Source organism: Chrysemys picta, chromosome 2 (genome assembly GCF_011386835.1).
Source record: "Chrysemys picta bellii isolate R12L10 chromosome 2, ASM1138683v2, whole genome shotgun sequence".
In the NCBI taxonomy this organism is placed as follows: Eukaryota; Metazoa; Chordata; order Testudines; family Emydidae; genus Chrysemys; species Chrysemys picta.
Window position 1 is genome coordinate 81,576,716 of NC_088792.1, and position 24,998 is coordinate 81,601,713.

The window sequence follows — 24,998 nt, forward strand, 5'->3', positions numbered from 1 at the left end:
TTTCTTAGAACAGGACTGAGATCATGAATTCATTTTTCATAGGTCACTGAACAGCAACACATTTTTGTTCATCAGTTGGATGAGACACAAAGATTCTGGTTCTTTGTGGTTTGCCGTTCATCTGTTGTTGGTTGTTATGTTTGAGTATGGAATGCTGAACCCAATCTTGAAGCCATTAACTGAACAAGACTCGGATTTATTCCAATCAAAAACTGATCCCACCATGCTTAGAGTGGGAACAGAAAGGTACTTTCCAACACTTCGTGATCGATTATTTGCACAGCAGAGGCTCAATTTGCCACTGCATCTGAGCTCCACTAGGGCAGTGGGGGGGTCTGATCTAACTTATGCCACTGGAGACTTTATACCACTGGAGGATGGGGTAGTGAAGCTTTGCTTCACCATACCCCCTGTCTTGGTGTCAACATGCCCCCTCTCTCCTCCTACCCTGGGGCTGTGGAGTGGCTGGCACAGGAGCTGACTTAGCCGCATATGCCAGCCTTACACCAGTGGAGAGTTCCCGTGTGCTAGGGGAATTCTCTGCTGTCCACCTATGGCTGAATCAAGCATCAAGTGGGCAGAATGGACCAGGGAACCCAACCCAGCATTGTTATGTTGTTAGTCTGACAGTTCCAGTCCTGGACTGCCATCACCCAAAGGAAAAACACTGCTTGCTCTAAATTCTCTCAGTTACACCAGGGTCAACCTGGAAAACTCCACTGACTTCAGTGGAAGTCCTTCAAATTGTAAACAAGAATAGAATTGGCCCCTAGCCCAGCACACCTGGGTACTTAACTGAACTGGTTGTACTAATAAAAGTTGCAGTCTACAAGGTAAATCCTTCCAAATGGAGCCACTGTCAAACTAGAGATATTTTGGGGCTTAATTACCACGACTCTGTCCCTTTTAAGCTACATTGTCACCAATTTTCAATACTAAATTGTAATTTTTAAGTTAACCTGGAATATAAACTCATCAAGGATTGCACAGCACTTTGAGAACTACCAGGGAAAGCGGTGGGTGGTATTTTTATGGTTGTTTTTTCATATTTTCTGCCAACCACCTTGGTAATTCAGTGTTTTGTTCATAGGTTCTCTTAGTGTTTACAGATGGGCTGGATGATACTATAGAAATGCTCAGAACAACCTTGTTCACATTAAAGGTATGGCCTGTTATGACAGTCCAGCATTGCATTGCACCAGAAGATAAATCTACAATGTGAAAAGAGCCTCACAAGCATTGAATCTCAGAGCCTGGGTCAACTGACTCAGGTTCACATAATGGGGCCAAAAATAGCAGTGTAGACGTTCTCACTTAGGCTCTGAGACGCACACCTTTTGCTGGGTTTCAGAGGCTGAGCTCCAGCCCAAAAGGAAATGTTTACCCTCCTATTTTTACCTCTGCAAGCTTGAGTAAGTCAACCTGGACTCTGAGATTTGCTGCCGTGAGTTTTTTGGTTTATTTTGCAATGTAGACATACCCGAAGAGTGCTACATTCCTCTCCCACTGCAGACCTTCCACATACTCATGCTGATCTGCCCGAGAATTCTTGGTGAGCACCCTCCCTTCTCTGGGTGAGCCAGGGCTCTCAATTCCCTGAATGATTTGTAGACTTTACCTCTCCCAGTATGATCATGAGGGTTTCCGCCACCAGCTCCATTTACACTCTAGGATAATAATCTTTTTATTAAACCGAGAGGGCTGTTTTTGTTTCTGCCGCTTTTAGTTGATTTAAATTTCCAGATTCCTCTATTTTCCTTTCTAAGTCTAAGAGCAGAGACTGTATGATGATCTCTCACCTTGCTGTAATAGCAAGGAGTAGATGTAAGCACAGAGTAAATAGATGGCTGCCTAAGACACTGCATTTCAGGAGGCAACATAACTTTGGAAGGAATTTTACTCCAGAAAGTAGCTGTCTGGTCTTGAAAATATTCATCAACTGAAAAGTCAACATTTTTAATTTCAGGTCAGATGAAACCTTTTGAAATGTTTCATTTTGGTTTCGACCTTCTTTCTTTTTTAACCTCCAGTTAGCTCAAATTTTGAAACAAAAAGTCATTATGAACAGGAAAAGCAGCACTTTTCATTTTGAAAATATCAAAATGAAACTGACATTTTCAAAATCCTTTCCTCAACATTTTTTTGAGTCGGTAAATTTGTCGAACCCAACCCTGTTCTGCAAATGGTTTCGGTTTTGATGAATCCACATTTTTTTGACAAAACAGATTGAAAAATTCCTGACCAGCTCTATTTATGGGTCACTTCAAAAACCAAATAATTTACGGTCATTATTCTAATTATTAAAGCAGATCATGTAAACAACAGTTTTAACATATTTCTTTTTTAAGGCTTTGATGCACTTTTTATGGTTGGCCTGGAAAATATGCAGAAGTTGAATGAACTTCAGGAAATAGAGTTTGGCAGAGGATTTGGATACAAGCAACCTCTGAGCATTGGATTTCCAGAACTTCCAAACTTCTTACGGAAAGAACTTGTAAGTCCATTTGTGATATGAACAAAGACAAAACCCATCACATTTTGACAATCTGATAGATAAGCTAGTATATCACGAATTGTTTTGCAGGACATGGTTGCTGAAAGAAAATGCTGCAATGTTCTTGCTAAGTGTGTTGGCAAACATGGTTTTTGTGGTGTAACTGGACCTCCTGGGAGGAAGGTAAGTGTACAAAAGTGTCTACTGGTTAGTTATTTTGTTTTGCCAGTCTTTTTTTAAAGTAGTTCAGTGCTACACACATAAAACACCTGCAAATCTTGCCAGTACAACAGGAAACAAAAGCTTGATCATTTCTCTAGTGTAAATTTTATCCTAGTATAAGTTTTTCTTATACAAATATAGACCAGTAAAACACACAGAAAAACAGGGGCCTTGGTGACTTCTGACACTAATGGCCATTGGACACATTCCTTGGGCCAATTCAGTAATCGGAAATAACCCTGTCCCTTCCTCACTTGACCATGACAATTATGGCTAATTGCCTTTGGTAGCTTACTGCTGCTGTATTAGCAATTTGAACGCTAGCCGCCTTCCTACCAGCCACCAACATCACCCCTCTCTTGTGCTTTCTTGCTCTTCTTTTTCATCCCACCTCTACATCCACGTGCAAGAGTTGCCACACCTGGCATCGTACTGTCCTTCCAAAATGTCCTATTTAAAAAAATCTTGTTACTCACGTTGCTTTCTCGGATATTTTCCTGAAATCCATCAGATCAGGTTATGGGGGGCTCTACTGGTTGAAGTTTTCCCACTTGGAATGGTGCTATAACATGGAGCATGCCAGCTACCCCACACAGATGCTGGTTTATAAAACAAACTGTAGCCATTTTTCTTGTATAATATTTAATAATAATACTTTGAGTTGCTATAGCGCCATTTATTTGAGAGACTTGTTATTAATTAATTAATTTAATTAAACTTTGCTTTGTAACACCCCTGTATTGTTGTTCTAAACATTTTACATATGAGTAAACTGAGGCGCAGAGATTAAGTTCCAGATATTTCAGCTCTGGCCTCCTTTCTTTTTCTGGTCACAGAGCATGGCAGGATCTGGCCCTCTCCATTCTATCTGCTTCTTTAATAAAACGCAGAGTGAAAAATATGTCTCACTTAGAAGAGAGACAAAAAATGATTATAATACACTATTGCTAAATGAATATGAGTTGGAGAGGAGGGAGGGGAAGTATTTGCAAACACTGATTCAACAAGGGCCATGAATTCCCTTTGACATTCCCGACCCTTTTCTTTCATTCTAGGCTAACATTCATAGCATCATTCTTTTAGTTACAAGTATATTCTCAGAAACCAAAGACTTTTGTGCAGATTTGTGCACTGGTCAATCTGTTTGATCTGGTTTTGTTTTCCGTTTTGCTCTTTATAAAAAATTGTCATCCACTCAGGAAGGTGAAACTTTATCATGTGATTAGAGTGAATTGTCTGACATCACAAATAATGAATAGTTGAAGCAAATAATTTGTAAATAACCCATAGGTTGGAATATGTTCCTGTATAATGGTCAAACAATTTCCAGTAGCAGAAAAAATTAGCCTGTTCATGGATAATTTGCCATTCAAAGAGGTTTAGTTAACTATTTCCTATAAATAAGTCATCATCTTGACAGTGTATGCTTTGTAGGAAGGAAAGGAAAGACAGATATAAAAACCACTCTTTTATGGCAAACAGCCAGGGATTCTGAAAGACAGTTTCTCAGGTTATTTTTAATAGTCACAGAAAATTTAAACATCCTCTTCAGATATCTGTTCACTGTTATCATATCCCCTCTTAGTCCTCACTTAGGCAATATGTATATACACAGTTCTTATATTTCCTCATAAATCAATCCCGTCAACTCCTTGCTTATTTTTGCTGCTCTTCTATGATCCTCTCTATTTTGTCCATTTCTTTCTAGCAATATGGTGCCCAGATGATAAAAGCAATATGCAAGATGCAGTTTCAGGAGGCCTGTGTAGAGAAAAACTGTTAACTCCTTGTCCTCTGACATGAAGCCTTTGCAACTGCAGCCCGCAATCATTCAAGCAAACTTTGCTGCTGTATTATATTGAGAATTCATGACTAATTGCCTGTCCACTGCCATTCCTAGTTCTTTTTCAGCATTTTGGTTTTCCAGGCTTCTCCTGCACACTGAATGTTTGCATTTTGGGTTATTTTTCCCAAGAATGGATGAGTTTTTCATCATTCCAAATCAAATATAAATTGAGTCTTTGCATATATCTTTAATATCTCTAGGTCTCTTTGTAATATATTATTTCTCTTTTCTCAATAGTATTTATCTCCTTACAATATAGTACCCTCTGTGAATTTTGTTAGCATGTCTATTATTTCCTATTCCAGATCATCAATGAAGATATTGAATAAAATCAAACCTACCCATTGATCTCTCTGGTGACAGTCAGAGAGCACACCAAAGGCTTATCCTGAAACTGTATACTGAACACTGTTCTAATTATTATTTCTCAAGTTTAAATGACTTTTAGTAGTGGAAATGTCCAAGATGCAGCTTTTTTTCTCCCCTTTATAATTGACTCTGGTTTGAAAGGTATGTTTTCTATCTGCACATGCAGAGTTCTGCAGCCATTAAAGGAGAACTCTGTTGAGGAAAAGGAAATCTGAGACAGTTTTATCTTATTCATTTGTTTCTTTCAGGGAGGTGTAGGCTTCTGGGGATCTCCTGGCCATCCTGGTGAGGAAGGTGGAATTGCAAGTAAACATTTTACCTTCCTTCATTTTAAGGGGGATGTTGGGAACCCCCCACAGACCTTGGAAAATGTACCACCACTGCTTGTACACAGAAAGAGGATTGCCTACGACTTCTACTGCACGTAGTTTTTGGTGAATGTAGCACCAAATGATTTGCCAACATCACAGGGTGGTTGTTGCGGAACTCGGAGTAGAACTCAGATCTCCTGATTTACAGTCATGTGCCTCTCACACAAGCCCTCTTGTCCCTCTCAGCATAAGCCAGCATATCATAAGAAAAGCCAATCGTAAGTATAAAGCAGCATAAGATTATTATTTTTGGTGCATTTACCACCGGCTTTGCAATAAGTTATTTATTACTGCTGTAGACTTCAGCATAACACACACAAAAGGCTAGAAATGTTTTTTCCCCCTTTTAAAATCATAAATTCTGTCGAGACATCACCCAGAGAAGGCCAACAAAAATTAATCTCTTTACCTGTATAAACACAGAACTAGTTTTATAGTGTTGCAGCCACGTCACTTGAACATCTCTCCTAAAAGACTTTATTGATGGCAGGAAGGCTGCACACCAAAAAGCAATGCTGCAATAACTATATGCAAGCATGCAAGCCCCATGGGAGTAATTTCTGCGCTCGGCGTGTGCTTGGCTAGCTTCACCTTGCCGCTGGAGATGCTGCCTGGGGCTGGCCAGAAGACAGCCCGGGTGAAGCCAGCAGTGGGAGAGAATGCCTCCGAACTGGGATTGTGGAGAAAGCACTCTTTGTTGCTGTGCCCTCCAACCCCAGAGGCCATGACTCACCTTAAGCAGCAGATAGATGGAAGAAATCAACTTTCCCAAATTTCAGGTCACCTCCTTCCCTGCCCAGAAGGGGGAGAGAAAGAGGAGATCCATCGATTCCTCATTGTCTTGTGGATGCTATAACCTAAAAGCAACACCCATGTCCCCACTTTCCCCTATCAGCTGCTAAGCCCTCCAGCTTTTCCTGACTTCAATATAAAAATCAGCAGCACATTGAGAATTTGAGGAAGCCAAAACAATTGAATGTAATAAAATAACGAACACAAGGTATACTGTGCTGATTATACTGTATTGGACTGAGGTGGGTGGTGCATTGAGGAGGAGAGAACTTGAAGGGTCAGTACCACATAACTACAGGCTCCCTGCTTTATTATTCCATGATACCCAGCTCATAATTTAGGTCTAATGTTTCCAATAGGACACCGGGCTATGCGTAAGGGCCAGAATGCAGCTGCATTATTGCCCTTGCACTTTTGTATAGTGTTGTGCCAGTATATCACTATTTTATACCTGGAACCAGATTCTGATCCCATTTGCACTAGTGTAAATCTGGAGTAATTACACTGGTAGAGAAGAGAGCCCAGGGACTGCACAAGAGGTACAAGGCTCCTTGTGCACTCCTCCTCCCTTGTATGTCTTTGCAAAGGTCTTTCACAATCAGACCCAAAATGATCTGTCTCTCTCTCTTACCCTGAATTTGATTTTTTATTAATACAATATTCTAAAGAGTCTTTGTGAAAGATTTTGCTGCTGTCTTTGGGAGCCGCTCCTGGATGCTCCTAAAGTTGTCTCCAGTCTTTTCAAATTTTGCAGATGTGATCTCTGAGACAAGATTGTTGCTAAAGATTCTTCCACATTGTATTTAGTTGTGACACTCTGAGTTTCTGTCCCAGACCTGAAGAACTCTGTGTAAGCTTAAAAGCTTGTCTCTTTTACCAACAGAGGTTGGTTCAATACAAGATATTATCTCACTCACCTAGTCTCTCTAATATCCTGGTACCAACATGGCTACAACAACACTGCAAACAAAATATCTGTGTCTTTTCAGTCTACCTGACATCCCTAAGAGACCCATAGAATAATCCTTCCAAGACTAGATGTCCATATGAGAGGAAAGGGGTATTCAGTTCAGGACAAGTTTTAAAAAGAATCAATCTTCCAATATCAAGATTTCAGTGTCAGGAAGTTTTTTGTGTGTGGTGGGGGGAACAAAACATAACATGACAGTAAGTGCTTAGAACAGTGATACAGCCCAAACTTTGCAGGGACTGACTCAAAGCCTTTTGATGTCAATATGAGGATTCCCATGGACTTCAGTGGGCCCTAGTCATGTCCCTAGTGCAGTGGATGGTGATAGTTAAAGAACCCTGGCTTGCTTTAATTGTAGTTTTTAAATAACCAGTGACCAATTTTTAATGCATGAATTTTAACATTCTGCCTTGCTTTGTAAAGGGAGAGAGGTTGAATGGGCTTCAATGGAACTCAAGGAGAAGGCGGATGCCCAGGCGTTAGAGGTCCTAAGGCAAGTGTTAGAAGAATTCTTTATCCCCCCCCCGCCTTTTATTTTTACTTTCCATATACCTATTTTGCACCTAGAAGAATTCCCTTCTGTGCATTCTTTAAGGACTTGTGGACGGCTATGCCCTGTTTTCAGAATACAAGAGTGACCCTGTAGCTTCTGGGTGTGCTGGGCTTGTATCTAGTCTTAGGTTTCAGAGTAGCAGCCGTGTTTGTATCCGCAAAAAGAACAGGAGTACTTGTGGCACCTTAGAGACTAAAAAATTTATTAGAGCATAGCCCACGAAAGCTTATGCTCTAATAAATTTGTTAGTCTCTAAGGTGCCACAAGTACTCCTGTTCTTTTTATCTAGTCTTAGTGACTCTGGCCAGGGCAAGAGCATTGCAATGGTGGTTGGAGAGTCTGCTGATTCAGCAGTTCTCCAATGAATTTCCCACCCGCGGAGCTGCTACAGAGCCCTAGTGAGGAGTTAAAGTCGAACCAACCTGATTGCTAGGACAGGAACAGAAATGTGAATCTGCCCTGGGGCACCAAGGAGCTTTCATGGTGTAGATTCTGAAACTCGATCCCTCATTGGCATCTGCCTGTGATCAATTCAGCAAGCTGCTTCTTGCTCCTGCACCAGCTCTAGAAAACACCTCCGCTGCTTTTTGGTATAGTTTAAATTTTAACACAACTTATTTTTAATTTCAGGGAGCAAGAGGCTATCGAGGAAGTCGGGTATGTGTTCTTTCTATAGTTTCTTCCAGCAAAACCGCTCTTGGTTATACACAGTCCTGTCATCTTTACTTCATGTTGTAGGATGAAAGTATGAAAGCTAGCTAAAGAGCAAGGCAAAGGGTATCAAAAATTGAGTTTAAAAACATTGTGTGGATATATAATGTATGCTGGGTTGGGAACTGCTCCTAGACTATTAAGAGACAATGGACATGTGATTCATTTGAACTGAACGACTGCAGAAATTTGACCTAAATTGCTCACAGTGAAAAAGTCAGCACTAGTTACCAATAAAAAGCAACGAAGAGTCCTGTGGCACCTTATAGACTAACAGAGGTATTGGAATATAACCCACTTCGTCAGACGCATGTGATGAAGTGGGTATTCACCCACGAAAGCTTATGCTCCAATACGTCTGTTAGTCCATAAGGTGCCACAGGACTCTTAGTCTGGATCTGTAAAAAGCAACAAACATGGCTACCCCTCTGATACTAGTTACCAATGTGACACTATTCCAAGGGCCAAATTATGGCTATTGGGGGCACAAGAGAGAGTTGCCAGAACTTCCCCTAGCTCTGGTTAGCTGGTTCTAGGAGGTAATGCAAAGGTGCCAGGAGTGGGTAAGTCTGTTTCCTGAATTCCTTTACCTTTCTCCTTTTCTAAAGATCTAAAACCCATGACAGTAAAAGGAGGGTCAATTCAGCCCTGATGATTGATTTAAAAACCATTGCTCATTTTGGTTCAAATAGATTTAAATCTAAAGTGGGATTTTCGGAAGAGCCTAGTGGAGTTAGGTGTCCAAATCACTCTGAAATCCAATGACAGTAGAGTGTCTAATTGCCTTAGGAAAATGTCAGCTTTAATGTGTGCTCCGTAGACAAAGTGCAGTCTAAAAACTAGTGCAGTCCTTGAATCAAAGCCCACCCTGTTGATATTCAAAGACTCCTTCACCTTTTTGGGCTTCCATTACGAAACTTCATTTGGAGAGCATATATCTTTCATTGCTAACATTGTCTTCTGGGATGTGCATCTCTCACTCAGCCATAACACGTGCTTCAGTCACTCTGCTCATTGTGTCCACTTAAGTTATTTAAAAATGAAACTCTCCACTTCAAAGAAAGGATTCAATACTGGTAACTCAGTAAGATCGAGAGAATCAGAACTTTGGTCTCATGCAAACCATTTAGAGACAGTTATTCAGAAACAGCTGTACTTAATATATGATACTATAAACCACGGCTCAGATCTGTTAACATGGGAAAGAAAAATCAAAAAAATGCAAAAGCAAAAGTGGTGATCTCTTAGGATGTGGTTGTGGAATATTTATACAGTAAACACTGATTTGTGAACTAATAGATTTGGAACAGTCTACTTTTCTCTCCTTCACTAACTAATGCAATTTGCCTCATAAGCGTGTAATATATAGTGTTAATTACGGCCAAGACCAAGCTAACAACCATTTACAAAGATATTAAAGCTATCAGATTATGAGTCCCATTGACTTCAGTGGTCTTTAGAAGAGGCCCTTAAAGTCACTTTCAAGGTATTTGGGCATTACCCATTTCAATTCTCAAGGTAACAAAACAATGTATGGTCCCTTTTCATCTCTTTCTTTATTCCAGCTGAGCATCAGAGCAAATTCCTTCTTTTTGTAAAGGGTAAACAAAAGGAAAAGACGAGCACTCCAAGTACCATTTAGTTTTCAATTAAAAGAAAACAATTTGGGCAATCCTAAAACATTTCAGGAGTTCCCTCACTGAAAGTAATGTCTTGTAGCTGTAAATCTTCAGGACAATTACATTCAAAAGTCACATTCTTCATCTGAACAGCAAATTCACATTACAAGCTTCTGAGATTTGGGTTGCTATTTTATAAGACATTGTCTTCCAGAAATGGCTGATATTTTTTTCTGTTTTTTTTAGTGATATGATCTCAGCTGCAATACAAAAAGGTGACTCTTGATTGTGTAATGTATTAGTCCTACCAGTTCTGAAAAAAAAAAAGAAAAAAAACCTTCCTGGTTGAAGAATTTCAGTTATGAAAGACTGAATGGACTACTTTCAGATCCCATTAACTCTTTTTCTAGATCAACCAGAGAAATCATTGGCTTTCCCCTGGAGCTGACTAGGTCACCCTCTCAGAGCTCTTAGCTCTTGCTACCCTGGGAAAGGAGTAATCAAAAGCAGGTGTCTCAACACTAATTACACACCCATCAGATTGGCTCTAAGAATGTTTGGATAAATGACATCTTTAACACAACATGGAGGTATTCACAGTTTTGAGTGAAGCTGGTTTAGAGTCAAAGTATCAAAATCCACCCTGCCAATAAGCACAATTCTATTAAAACAATCCATTAAAATAATGGTTCTGTGCCTTTATTTGTCCCAAAGTCTACAAAACTCTTACATAGTTATTTATACTTCCGGTAAAGCGATGTTTTTCTAAGAGAGATGCTCTAGGAATTATTTTTGGGAAGTTTCCTAGTCTGTGTTATACAGGAGGTCAGCCTAGGTTCTTTCTGGCCTTTGAATCCATAAATCTATGAATTATTACCAGCTGTTAAGTATAACAACCACAATATAAAATGCCCTAAAACGAACCCAGTACACTGTAAATAAGAAACAATTGAGCACCAAAAATACATGAGAACCTAAATGCTAGATCAAATGCAAACTGATTATATACTGGAAGCTGCTGATATTTTAAGGATGCTGCCAGTGGCGAAGGAGATGTGAAAAAATGACTGATGGCAAAGTAAAGAGAGTTCTTATTCTTGAAGAAGTTCATATTTTTAATAACTATTATTCTTACTTTTCGAAGTATTCAAAAGCAAGTTAGGTGCTTTACGGTACATATAGAAAGACAGGTTCCTTGCCCCAAAATGCTCAGTAGTGTGCTAATGTGGATTTTTATTTCTACCAACAGGGTGAAGACGGTGAAAATGGAATTGATGGGATTGATGGAGCAGAGGTAACCTTTATTCACATGTACTGAATTAAATTAATGAGGTTCACCTGAAAGAAAGAACATTGTTTGTTTGTATTTTTATTTTTCTAGGGAAAACAAGGATCTCCTGGATCTTCTGGAGAAAAAGGCAGCGCAGGAAGACGGGTAAAGTGTATTTAGCCCTGATGGAAGCTTCTGTCACCTTTCCGACTTTACTGCCAAACTGCAACCTCTGTGACCTCTTAACAGCTGCACATTCTCGAATTATTTGACATAAATGGGTAGATATATTTTAAGTGGGGAGAGGGATAGCCCAGGGTTGTGAGTTCAATCCCTGAGAAGGCCATTTAGGGATCTGGGGCAAGAAAAAAAACCTGTCAGGGACAGTACTTGGTCCTGCTAGTGAAGGCAGGGGACTGGACTTGATGACTTTTCAAGGTCCCTTCCAGTTCTATGAGATAGGTCTCTCTCTCTCTCTCTCTGTATATATATATATAGTAACTCCTCACTTAAAGTCGTCCTGCTTAATGTTGTTTCATTGTTACGTTGCTGATCAATTAGGGAGCATACTCATTTAAAGTTGTGCAATGCTCCACTCTTACGTTGTTTGGCTGCCTGCTTTCACCACAGCTGGCAGCCTCCCCACGGCCCCCTCCTGCCTGCTGGCTTTGGATCAGTGCCTTCCCCTTCCTCCCACCTTCCTCCTGCTCCTGCCCAGGGCAATCAGCTGGCTTGCGGCATTTTGGAGGCAGGAGGGACGGAGAAGGAACGAGGACTCCCCCTGCCTCCTGAACACCACAAGCCAGCTGATGACAGGAGGAACCTGCGCCCCGAGTCCTCGCTCCTCCCCCCTCCTTCCTGCCCCAGCTGCCCTGGAACCTAATCCCCCCCCCCCCCCATTTACATTAATTCTTATGGGGAAATTGGATTTGCTTAACATCGTTTCACTTAAAGTCGCATTTCTCAGGAACATAACTGCAACATTAAGTGAGGAGTTACTGTATATATATATATATATATATATATATATATATATATATATATATATATATATAAGTGTAAAAGCCAGATTCCCAGCTGGTGTAAATCAGCATAGCTCCATTGACTTAATAGAGTTATGCAAATTTACGGCAGTGAGGATCTGGCCCTACAGCTCTAAGGATGACATAAATACTGTAGCTCTCTACTTGTATTCTAATTGTATGTGCTTTCTTCATGACTTAAGGGTAGAAAAGGACCTAGAGGAGAATTGGGTGAGCATGGAGAGCCTGGTCTAAGAGGAGACCATGTAAGCAAAGTCTATGGTCTCTCTTAACTTTTGACAGACTGAAAAGACTTTCAGTGAAGTGAATAGCAATAGAGCTTTATAATCTTCATCTCTGAGTCCAGATTTGCCATGTAATGTCCAGATTTTGTGATGACATTGCCTCAATGGCAATTTTGTTGTAACTTTTGAGGGCATCCTGATAATCCTGGACCATGCACTACCCTGCCGAGGAAATTGGGAATAGAACTGGTCAGGAATTTTTATGATTAAATGGCTTCTGGCTGGAAAATGCCAGTTTGATAAAACAAACATTTTGTGGAAATGTATCAGTTTCTCAGGTCTAGGGCGGAATTTCTGGTCAGAGAGAGAAATCCCCATGCCAGAATTTCCAACAGACCTGTGGTTGGGAACTCAGTTGGGATGCGGAAGATGCAGATTTAGTTCCTTGCTGTGACTCAGCAGAGCGGAGACTTCTGGCTATTCCAGGGAGGGGGAAGGTCTCTCTCTTTCTCTCTCTCTGATGGGATTTTTGCTGGATAGGAAAACTATTTCCTGCCTGTCTCTGAAAGGGAATTTTGAGAGTTCCCCTCTCATTAATAGCTGGAGGTTTGGCACCTGAAATCTATGGATGTCCCAAGATACATACCCATCTTAATAATACCAGAGAGGGGCAGCAGCACAGGCCTCACTGCTCCCTTAACCATGGTAACACAGCCCCTTCTGGAACCATTCTGGCATTCAATCCCTACTGCTGGCTGAACTGAACCCCATCCTCTAAAAAGATTTGCAGCCATCTGGAGGAGTTACTGCTGATTCCATTAGAAGAAACTTGGGGGCTGATGTCTGGTTGGAAATGGACAACGATGGAGAGGGCAGCTACTTTGGGTCAGGATTTCATTCCCTGAGTCCAACTGTATTGTATTCAAAGAGGACAATATCCATGCATAATTCAATTCATTTCAGGATAAAATCTTGCTGAAGATAATTGATTATGTTCTTACCAGCAAATGTAAACCCCCTGCTTTTGCATGGGTTTGGCTGTTGGGCCAGTTAATCCACCATCTGAGCAGTCTCCCTTATGCAACCAATGAAACTGTTGCATCCAAATTAGCTGTAGGGTAATGGTAAGATTGGTTGAGTTACCTCTTATATCACAATGGTCTGGGACTCTTGGCATGTCATAGACACTGAGCTACTGTATCTGTACACTGCACAGGTGTTGTTTGTAAAGGCAAAATGGCTGAGAACTTACAAATTGTGTGGTAACAGACCGTGAATCCCAGTGATTAATGAACATGGTGATATTCTTAACAAAAAAGAGCTCTCAGCCATGCACGTAGCTGTTTCCATCACTTCCCACTGACTCAATAGGCATTTTAGGCTTCAGAGTGACACACAGAGTGACAATCCTGGAATCTTATTATATAGACCCTGGGTAATGATACCTAAACAGACAGATCAACCATTTAATTACAAGCTTGAATTCATTACCCATCCAGATACTTTCTTTTCATCTCTTTGGGCAAAGAGCTCTTAGTTTTTGATTGTGGAACTGCATCTTCAGAGGCCTCTTGCCACCATCATCTTCTGAATTAATCCTTTTTATTATTATTATTACTCTGCTCCTATTTCCATATCCTGCCTTTGCAGCTACACTAGCAAAGAAGAAATTACCAAAAATGGTTAACGTCATCTTGACTTTTTCAGGGGATCCTGGAATTAACAATAATGTCTCTGGTCCAGAGGGTGAAAAAGGGCTTATGTGGGGAGGAAAAGGGTGTGTTTCTTAGAGGGTTGAGTTCTATCAGTTTTTGGGGGTGAGCTGTTATTTAATTTTATATTTTGCTTTATAACCTGCGTCTGCAGCACGTAAGGCTTTGGAGAGGTGTGCCCCTTTTTTCTTCTTGTATCAATCCATAGAAATGCCATGCTGTGCCTTCAGCTGGTAATATTTTTGTGCTTGCCGATGGATGTCGAATGCAGTTTGACCAGAAGGAAGATCATTTGTCATTTGTTACCTGGATTTAGCATGAATATATTTCTACAGAAGACTTCTCAGGGTGGATTGAGACCACCAACTTCATTTCTCCTAGGCCTCTAATCAGTGAAATACCACATTGCTTAGAAAAAAAATAAATCCAGCATTCTGAATACCAAAAACAAACTTGTCAGCTTGCAAAAAATTATTTATTCCTTAAGAGTAGTCTGAACTCCTTTCTGACCTGTCTCTTCAGATTTGGATACATGCTTACAAAATGTCTTCTTAATCCTTCCTGGTTAAATTAGATTTGCTGTAAGCGCATGGGGCAGGAACTTGAAACTTAATATATGTGTGTACTCATAGACTCATAGACTTTAAGGTCAGAAGGGACCATTATGATCATCTGGTCTGACCCCCTGCATGCTGCAGGCCATAAAACCGTCCCTACCCCTTCCCTGGACTCTGCTGTTGAAGTCCCCAATCCTGTTTTTAGTGACTTCAATTGGCAGAGACCCTCCTGCTAGTGATCCCTGCCCCATGCTGCGGAGGAAGGCGAAAAACCTCCAGAGGCTCAGCCAATCTACCCTGGAGGAAAATTCCTTCCCGACCCCAAATATGGTGATCAGTAAGACCCCGAGCATATAGGCAAGAGTCTCTAGCCTGACCCCTGTTAGCCATTATACTATTTACCTACCATTGCTTGGTTTTCCTTGACTACTATGTTTTACCATTAAACCATTCCCTCCATAAACTTATCTAACTTAATCTTAAAACCAGACAGGTCCGTCGCCCCCACCGTTTCCCTCGGAAGGCCGTTCCAATATTTCACCCCTCTGACGGTCAGAAACCTTCGTCTAATTTCAAGCCTGAACTTCCCCACGGCCAGTTTATATCCATTCGTTCTCGTGTCCACATTAGTACTAAGCTGGAATAATTCCTCTCCCTCCCTTGTATTAATCCCTCTAATATATTTAAAGATAGCAATCATATCCCCCCTCAGCCTTCGCTTTGTCAGACTAAACAACCCAAGCTCCTCTAGTCTCCTTTCATACGACAGGTTTTCCATTCCTCTGATCATCCTAGTGGCCCTTCTCTGCACCCGTTCCAGTTTGAGTTCATCTTTTTTAAACATGGGAGACCAGAACTGCACACAGTACTCCAAATGAGGTCTCACCAGCGCCTTGTACAACGGAAGCAGGACCTCCTTATCTCTACTAGATATACCTCACCTAATGCATCCCAAGACAGCATTGGCTTTTTTCACCGCCACGTCACATTGTCGACTCATAGTCATCCTGCGGTCTACAAGGACCCCTAGGTCCTTCTCCTCTTCCGTTACTTCTAACCAATGCGTCCCCATCTTGTAACTAAAATTGTTATTAGTCATCCCCAAATGCATCACCTTACACTTTTCACTATTAAATTTCATCCTATTTCTGATACTCCAATTCACAAGCTCATTCAAGTCTCCCTGCAGAATATCCCTATCCTCCTCCGAATTTACAACGCCTCCCACCTTCGTATCATCCGCAAACTTTATCAGCCCACTCCTGCAATCGGTTCCGAGGTCAGTTATAAATAGATTAAATAAAATGGGTCCCAAAACCGAACCTTGAGGCACTCCACTAGTAACCTCCCTCCAACCTGACAGTTCACCCTTTAATACGACCCGCTGCATTCTCCCCATTAACCAATTCCTTATCCACCTCTGGATTTTCATATCGATCCCCATGTTTTTCAGTTTAACCAATAATTCCTCATGGGGTACAGTATCAAACGCTTTACTGAAATCCAGGTATATTAGGTCCACCGCATTTCCCTTATCTAATAAGTCCGTTACTTTCTCAAAGAAAGAGATCAGATTCGTTTGGCACGATCTGCCCTTCGTAAAACCATGTTGTAATTTATCGCAATTGCCATTAACCTCCAGGTCCTCAACTAGTTTCTCTTTCAGAATTTTCTCTAACACCTTGCACACTACAGATGTTAAACTAACAGGCCTGTAGTTACCCGGATCACTTTTTTTCCCTTTCTTGAAAATAGGAACCACATTAGCTATTCTCCAGTCTAACGGGACCACCCCCGAGTTTACAGATTCATTAAATATTATCGCTAATGGGCCTGCTACTTCCCGCGCCAATTCCTTCAATATTCTCGGATGAAGATCATCCGGTCCTCCCGACTTAGCCCCATTAAGGTGTTCAAGTTTTGTTTCTACCTCGGATACGGTAATCCCCCATCCTGAATGCCCCTCTGTAGTGGTGCTAGTATCCCTAATACCTTCATTGGCCTCATTAAACACTGATGCAAAATATTCATTGAGATATTGCGCCATGCCTAGATTGTCTTTAATCTCCTCTCCGGCAATAGTCTTCAGTGGTCCCACTTCTTCTTTCTTTGCTTTCTTCCTATTTATGTGGCTGTAAAACCTCTTACTATTGCTTTTAATTCCCCTCGCTAGGTCCAACTCTACACGGCCTTTGGCCTTTCTCACTCTATCTCTACATTCTCTGACTTCACTTAGGTACATTTCCTTACTGATCCCTCCCCTCTTCCACTCTTTGTACGCTTTCTGTTTTTTCCTAATCGCCCCTTTGAGTCGGTCGCTCATCCAGCTCGGTCTAAATCTCTTGCTTAGCAATCTTTTTCCCTTTTTTGTGTACAGTGGAGCTGATCCTGATCGGCAGTGATGCAGTACAAATAAAATAACCAAAGGAGCTCTGCCCATATTTCCTCATTTCTTGATTTCCAAGCTGTAAGGAAGGGTTTATCTACGTTCTACTCAAATACCAAAGTTAGAGTACAGTGGGTATAGGCATATCCATATGAAATCTGGTCACATCTCAAAAACTCCTTTGTCTACAGGAAGCTGATTCACTGTGTGAAAATATATCTAGGATCTAATCCAAAGACCATTAAAGTCAATGGGAACCCCCCTGTTGACTTCAGTGGGTTTTGGATCAGGCCCCAGACCTTAAGAAGTTGCCCTTTTTGCATAATTGCTTTTTGGACTTTAATGAATTTCTGGCAACAAAAGTCACTGCTTTCTGGTTAATCTTTCCTCAGAATCCCCACCATCTGCTTTCTTTGGAAGACAGAGACAGAAAAAAGATCCCACGAAAGCCTTTATCTAATCTCAGGTGGTTATGGTTGAAGGGTTGGAACCCAAAAGCAGACCAGTTCCTTCTGGCTAGATACTTTTAATTAAATACACTTTTCACAGAACTAGGTCTAACACATGCTGTGGTTCGAGTGATTACAATGCAATTAGAAGAAAACATTTTCCGGGAAAAATATCAAAGAAGAGCTATAAAAAGAAACACGTGTACTTGATATATTTTTTTAAAAGGCTGACTTTTCGTTTTGCAGGGAGAACCGGGAACAGATGGAGTGCCAGGAGAGTCAGGTGCAGAGGGCACTGATGTAAGAGCAGTTATCCTTATGGACTGGAAGTAGCTGATCTATAGCTGAGGATGCAATGATGTTCCCATTTATAAGCCCAATTTTGCTCCCCACTTTTTTATCCCCACAAAAAATCTACACCAAAGGAATATTGGCCTCAGGTTTGGAAGGGTCGGTCTGTGATGGAGGTAACAGTTTTCTACCAAGTTTTAAATATATCATACAAGGAATTTCTGATTTATGACCACCCTTGAGCCTTGTGCTCAGTGGGGACCTTGGACCCTCCATGAGCCTTAGAAACTTGGGAAAGTCACCAAAGACAAGTCTAATCCCTCCTCGCCAACCCATAAGCCTTAGTAAGCTTCTTACTCCCCCCACAAGCCTATATAAGCTCACTGGGTGCTGACAAGCCTATTTTGACTCATTGGAGTCGGAGGAGCCTATTAAGGCTGAGGGGACATTTGCTGAACCTCCTTCGTCTCCCAGGAAATGAAGGCAACGGCCCTGCTAATGCTCAGGAATGGACTGCTTACTGGTCCCTCCTATCCTGGATTTGGGTTAGCTCCCAAAAGGCCTCCATGATGTTTAACAGTGTCACTATGGTCACGAAGGAGGCTAGGGAGAGCAGAGTACTTAGGGGAGTGTCAAGGCTGTATCCCCACTTTGAACTTTAGGGTACAAAATGTGGGGGCCTGCATGAAGACTTCTAAGCTTAACTACCAGCTTAGCTCTGGTCCGCTGCCACCATCTCAAGCTAATTCCCTTCCCTGGGAAGCCTTGAGAAACCTTTCACCAATTCCCTGGTGAATACAGATCCAAACCCCTTGGATCTTAAAACAAGGAGAAATTAACCATTCCCCTCCTTCCTCCCACCAACTCCTGGCGAATACAGATCCAACCCCCTTGGATCTAAAAACAAGGAAAAATCAATCAGGTTCTTAAAAAGAAGGCTTTTAATTAAAGAAAAAGGTAAAAATCATCTCTGTAAAATCAGTATGGAAAATAACTTTACAAGGTAATCAAACTTAAAGAGCTCAGAGGACTCCCCTCTAGTCTTAGGTTCAAAGTACAGCAAACAAAGATAAACACTCTAGTAAAAGGTACATTTACAAGTTGAGAAAACAAAGGAAAACTAAGACACCTTGCATGGCTATTTACTTACAAGTTTGAAATAGGAGAGACTTGTTTAGAAAGATGTGGAGAACCTGGATTGATGTCTGGTCCCTCTCAGTCCCAAGAGCGAACGAACACCCAAACAAAGAGCACAAACAAAAGTCTTCCCCCCCAAGATTTGAAAGTATCTTGTCCCCTTATTGGTCCTTTGGGTCAGATGCCAGCCAGGTTACCTGAGCTTCTTAACCCTTTACAGGGAAAAGGATTTTGGAGTCTCTGGCCAGGAGGGATTTTATAGTACTGTACACAGGACAGCTGTTACCCTTCCCTTTATAGTTATGACAGGAAGTAACACAGTCCCCACTGCCTAACATGCATGGAACCAGGACTCTCCTTCTGCTGACCTTAGCAGTGGGGACGGGGAATGGGAAAGTCATCCTGGAGAAGGCAGTTTAGATACCTTCCTTCTGAATTTCCTACCATTCTAATGACTGTGTTTTGATAAATGTAATACTCTTGTAAAGTTTCTACCCTTAATTTACTGATATGAACACTCAACCTCAATTTCACCTTAACCAAGGTTTTTTGTCTGGGAATAGCCATTTTCTCCCCATTAATGTACCATGTTTGGCTCCAGGGCCATTATTTTTCATTTACTGGTCATAGTTCTGGATAAATTGCACTTGTCTTTCCCTCTTAGGATGCAGGAGGTTGGAGGCCTCCAGGCATTAAAGGTCAGTGATGATTACCAGTATATGCTGTGTACACATAGTTCTCTCTCCAGTCTGAGCTTTTGCCTGTCTTAGAGGGGATATTTTCAGTGTGATCACAGAAACTGAACACAAGTATGTAATAATCAGGAAGTCCATTGCAAGCCTACTCAGCCTTTAAGTCCCAGGAAACACCCGACCAGAGGTCTTTTTGATTTGGAGGGGCCAAAAATGTAAAGGAGAATCTTAGCTTTCCCTGAAATAAAAGTCTGTTTCTAGCTCATTTTTTGGCGACGGTAGCCTTGTCAAACTGACATCAGCTGAGGTAAGTCAATCACTTAGGTTATAAGGAATGAGCAGCTGGGTTCATTCCTGCAACACAAGGCTGAGGGACCTGATGATTTTCTCTCCAGTCCTCATCTGAAAACACAGACTTCTACGTAAAATGACCTCATTAAATGTGGGGTATGTCCAAAGAATCCTTACGCCAGCCCTGTGTATAGCAATGTGATAACAGAGAACTGGGATTGGTCATGTTTGGTGTAAAGCAACAAAATGCAGGCTTGCTTAACAAATGCTTAGGTTGGCTCTGGTTTCAGAATCAAATCCAGAAAGTAGATGTCCAAATTTCCCACTGGGATATGCAAGTGGAACTTCCATTTGAACTGATGAAATTTGCATATGGATAGCCAAAGTCAGAATTTTGCCTCTGGTGCTAAGCCAAAGGACTCGTGCCATTGCTATCAGATAATGGGGCTATAATCACTGCTAGATAAGAATGTGAGAATTGTCTAGCCTCTAAGGCTTACACATATTTTTCAACCATTTAAAAATTAAAAAGTTAGTGAAGGGCAAGAGCTGACCACTGAGAAGAAGGGAGGCAGGCTGGTGCAGATCCACTATATTAAGCCTCCTTAAAAGCAACACAAAACTCGGCTGAAGGTTCATAAATATCTGCACTACAGTTGACAAGGCAAGACAGAGGTGAATGATTCCTTCAAGCCTTCTACGTCTCTCTCTCTCTGTGTGTGTACACAGACACACACACACACACACCCCTACCTCTCTCCCTCTTCTTCCACTACAGGGATACCAACAATGAGACCTGATTGGAAATTTTCCAACAGAACAGAGTTTTGTTGCAAAATGGCAATGAGTCAAACCTGAGAAGTTTTGTGACAACACTTTAGGTTAAATGAAGTTTCATTGAGTCACAAGCAGAGTTCCAACAGAACCCTGTTATTTCCTTGCCAGCTCACCTAGTGGGCTGTTGGGGACAGTCTGCCCCGGGCCAGGGACACCAAGGCTTCCCGGCTCCCAGTATCAGAATGAGGAGCCTGGAAACCCTGGGAGCCTTGGTTCTGACTGTGGCTTGTCTTCTAGCTCTGTGGCCTGGAAGTCCTGAAAATGTCAGCTCTCAGGACATCCAGGCTCTCTCCTGCTGAGCTGGAAGTCTGAAAGCCCTGGGAGCCCTGGCTCCAAGCTTAGTGTGGGTTCCAGGTTCCTGCCACTGGAACCAGGAGTGTAGCAGCCCAGGGAGCTTTGTGAGCCCCAGCTCAAGCCCTGGCTCTCAGGGTCTAGGTGCCTGGCATTACATCAGGGAGCCTGGAAGCAGTAAGAGGCCTGACTCGAGTTGTGGCTCTCAGGGTTCCAGACTCCCAGCCACAGAGCAAGACACCTGGGCCAGCTGGTTCCCCAGGCTGCCTGACTCTCGGGTCAGCTTGCTGCCCAAGCTGCGGAAGTTGGGCAGACAGCTGGCCTGGGAGTTTGGAAGCCCGCTGGGCCCTGTGGTCTGCCCTGGAGCTGGGGGACAGTGGAATCTGGGGAGCATATTTGATTTTGGAAAGACTGTGTTTCCAGAATGGAAAAGTTTGGACTCTCCAGTTTGCAGGAAATTTTGAAATGGCAGAATTTCCCCATGAACTGGGAATTCCAAATTTCATCCAGCTCTAGCACCAGCAACACATGAACTGCTTCTGGTGCTCACAAAAAAACCACACAGGATTGTAGTCGGCCCAGGAAGAGAAATTCCAAGTGCTGGAATGCTGATGGTCTTGATTAGGGTTAGTAGATATGCATCTGAGACACAGAAATATAGGACGGGAATGGACCACTTGGGTCACTGATTCCAGTCCCCTGCTATCACAGGTGTCCCATCATACAATCCCATTTGTAAATTTATCAAGCTTCATCTTAAAGCTAGGTAGGTTGTTTGACCCCACTACTTCTATTGGAAGGTTGTTCCAGAACCTCATTCCTCTGATGGTTAGAAACCTTTTTCTGATTTCCAGCCTAAATTGATTCAGGGCAAGTTTATAATAGTTTGTTCTTCAAACCGGTTGTTAGTTTTAAATGAAGCTGCCTTAAAAACTAACAAACAAACAAAAATATCCCCTGCCCCCAAAATCAACAGCTGTGTTCTGATTGCAAACAGAACTAGCAAATCAGCTCCAAGATATTAAAATATAGAATTCTGTGAATTACAACAGACAGAGAATTCCAGAACTAGTGGAATTTATAGGAAAAATTAACTTCCAAACTATTGGGCCCAGACACGTTACAGGAATAGATGGAACACAATTGTACCACAGTAATTACTACTGATTGGAGGTGCCGGGAAAGAACCGCACTGTTTAACCCCTGTGATGCAACAAAGAAGAGAAACACTGTAGAGAGATTTAACTGATGAAGATGTTTCTGTCTCCATTTTAATCGCTGGTTAAGTTTTAGGTAGTGTACCGGAAAAAGAATTGTTTGTCTCAGGAGTCACTTCAACAATGCAGTTACCAAAGAAAATCTAAAAGCAGATGGATCCAATAATGAGCTGGCAAAAGTAAAATAACATTGAAGAAATTCAAGACGGTTCTGTGATTTTTAAAAGCAGGGAAACAAACCCTCTCCCTTGTACCTTAAGAAAATATGGCGGGCCTGTGATGATGTTTATAAACCAGGACTTTGCTTATTCTGCTTGCGTGTTATATTTCTTTACCCTACCCGTCTTCTGTCTTGTCTGCTTAGGTTTTATGCTCTTAAGGGCAGACATCATATTACTCTGTAGAGCACCTAGCACAGTAAGGTCCCGTTCTTGGTTGACCTTTAGGTGCTCCTTCAGTACAAATAATGATGTTGGTGATGTATGACCACTCGGTAAAATATAGTGCCTCAATAAGCATGTCTTGATGTGTTCTGATTCTTCATATGTTTTGGATAATAATTTTTCTGATTTTTCATTTCTCCTTTTACTAGTCTGCATCTTTCTCTAGATCTCACCAAGCAATTTCCCAGAGCTGTTCGCTTGTTTGTCTTAACAAAAATTAAATGTAGAGAAGCTTTGCGCTTTTGCCTCTGGCTCTATGGTACTATCTTCAGGCTAAGATTGTGCCTTTAGGGCCCTGCCCTACACTGCGGGAGAGAGCAGAGCTCCACCACCTTATTGAATACATGATGCTATCCATGGCTGCTATCTCTTACAAAATGGTAAGAGCCAGGTTCTTTCCTGATTTACTCTCTGGGCAATCCCCTTCATTCCAATTCATGCAGATAGTGCCTTTGTCACATTCACAACATGCAGTGTGAGTTTATATCTAAATACGAAACCTCTGCCTCATTGGCTTCCTGGCCAGGAACCCCAGAGCTGGAATAAGTTATAAGCATTTTGACCTTTTATGCTGTGTGGCAATGGTCCCCAAGAGACTGTATGCCAACTGAGGGTAGCCAGAGTGCAGCATCCCTCACCCTCAGCCCGTACCCCCTACAGGGTAGGTTGGAGGGAGTGGCACAGGAGCATGGGAGCTGATGTATGCCAGGGATCCAATTCCAGATCCAGCCACTGTCCAGCCCTTTTTCACTACCAGGGCTGAATCTGATCCTATGTGTTTGACAGTTCTTGGGGCACCCAGAACGGTGAGACACCTTGATAGCCCTCGCCTCCAGCATGAGGGAGTCATTCTTGTGCCTGGCTGGATGTCAGCCAGCCAGCCAGCCAGGCACAAGAACGGCTGGCTGGATGTCAGCTCTGTAACACCACCAGCCCTTCAGCCACTTGAGAGCTATCCTCTGGGCTATGCCAGCTCTGTCTTCACTTTGTAGGTTAAAAGTAAGTGCACCCCAGTCCCTAAGTCCCTTTGAATCGTTCCCCTGGATATCCAGCCTCTGACACTAGCTACTCACAGAAATCCCAGATCTTCTGCTCCCAAAGGCAGTGTCCCCAGTTTACCAGTGTTACCTTAAATTACAGCTCCTGTAAACTACACAGCACTTTTGAGCACTTATAATGAAACAAAAATAGGTCTATTTAAGAAGGGTAAAGACTTAACTAGAAATGAGAGACAGTGACGGAAATGGCTACAATACAAAACAAAATCATAAAACGCAAACCTGACTCTACCCTTATTAATTGTTACCTTTCCTATCCCCTGCCCCGTCTCCCAAAGTTCAATCTGTTGCAGAGCTGGCTGGTTCCACAAAAAGCAGGCCCCAAACATTCACGAAAACATCCCAGCTCCACATGGGGTTGTCCTCAGTGAATGGATAAAGACTGCTTCTCCCTCCCCGTGTTACACTGAAAACAGCCTTTTGATTCTATTAACAGACAGGGCAAAGCCATGTCTTGTTATAATGGTTTTTTTTTTTTACCGTTAAGTGGTTTTTGATGCTTTACCTCTGATGATTTCACATTGCAAGTCTTAGTATTGCGAAAGGCTAAACAATAGATCTTTGCATTACATCACCAGCTAAACAGGATGGGATGACAGCCCCAATGGGGCCATCACTCAGCCACATTATCCCCTGGTGACCAACTTTTACTCCAAGTCTCTAAAGCATATTTTCAATATAAATACAGTATTCCTTAAATATTACCCATACATACATCTTGCAATGATTATAAATCTTGACAAGTTACAAGCCTTCTGTAGAACCCTTACATGTTATGCTTTATGGATAAATATCCTGTAAGATGTGCTTGGTGTAGTGAGTTTGTCAGCTCTTAGGTGAGAGTTGTAAAAAGCAACAGAGGGTCCTGTGGCACCTTTAAGACTAACAGAAGTATTGGGAGCATAAGCTTTCGGGGGTAAGAACCTCACTTCTTCAGATGCAAGTAATGGAAATCTCCAGAGGCAGGTATAAATCAGTATGGAGATAACTAGGTTAGTTCAATCAGGGAGGGTGAGGTGCTCTGCTAGCAGCTGAGGTGTGAACACTAAGGGAGGAGAAACTGCTTCTGTAGTTGGACAGCCATTCACAGTCTTTGTTTAATCCTGATCTGATGGTGTCAAATTTGCAAATGAACTGGAGCTCAGCAGTTTCT

At 41.9% G+C, this 24,998-nt stretch overlaps 1 protein-coding gene and 1 long non-coding RNA gene across 1 annotated transcript; both read left to right on the forward strand.

Annotated features, from left to right (window-relative positions):
* Positions 1 to 24,998, forward strand: part of LOC101953884 (collagen alpha-6(VI) chain) — a 298,199-nt gene that overhangs the window by 150,393 nt on the left and 122,808 nt on the right.
* Positions 8,246 to 12,486, forward strand: LOC135981378 (uncharacterized). Its single transcript, XR_010598369.1, has 4 exons — positions 8,246 to 8,274; positions 11,197 to 11,241; positions 11,329 to 11,382; positions 12,443 to 12,486. It is a non-coding gene; the product is annotated as an uncharacterized LOC135981378 (long non-coding RNA).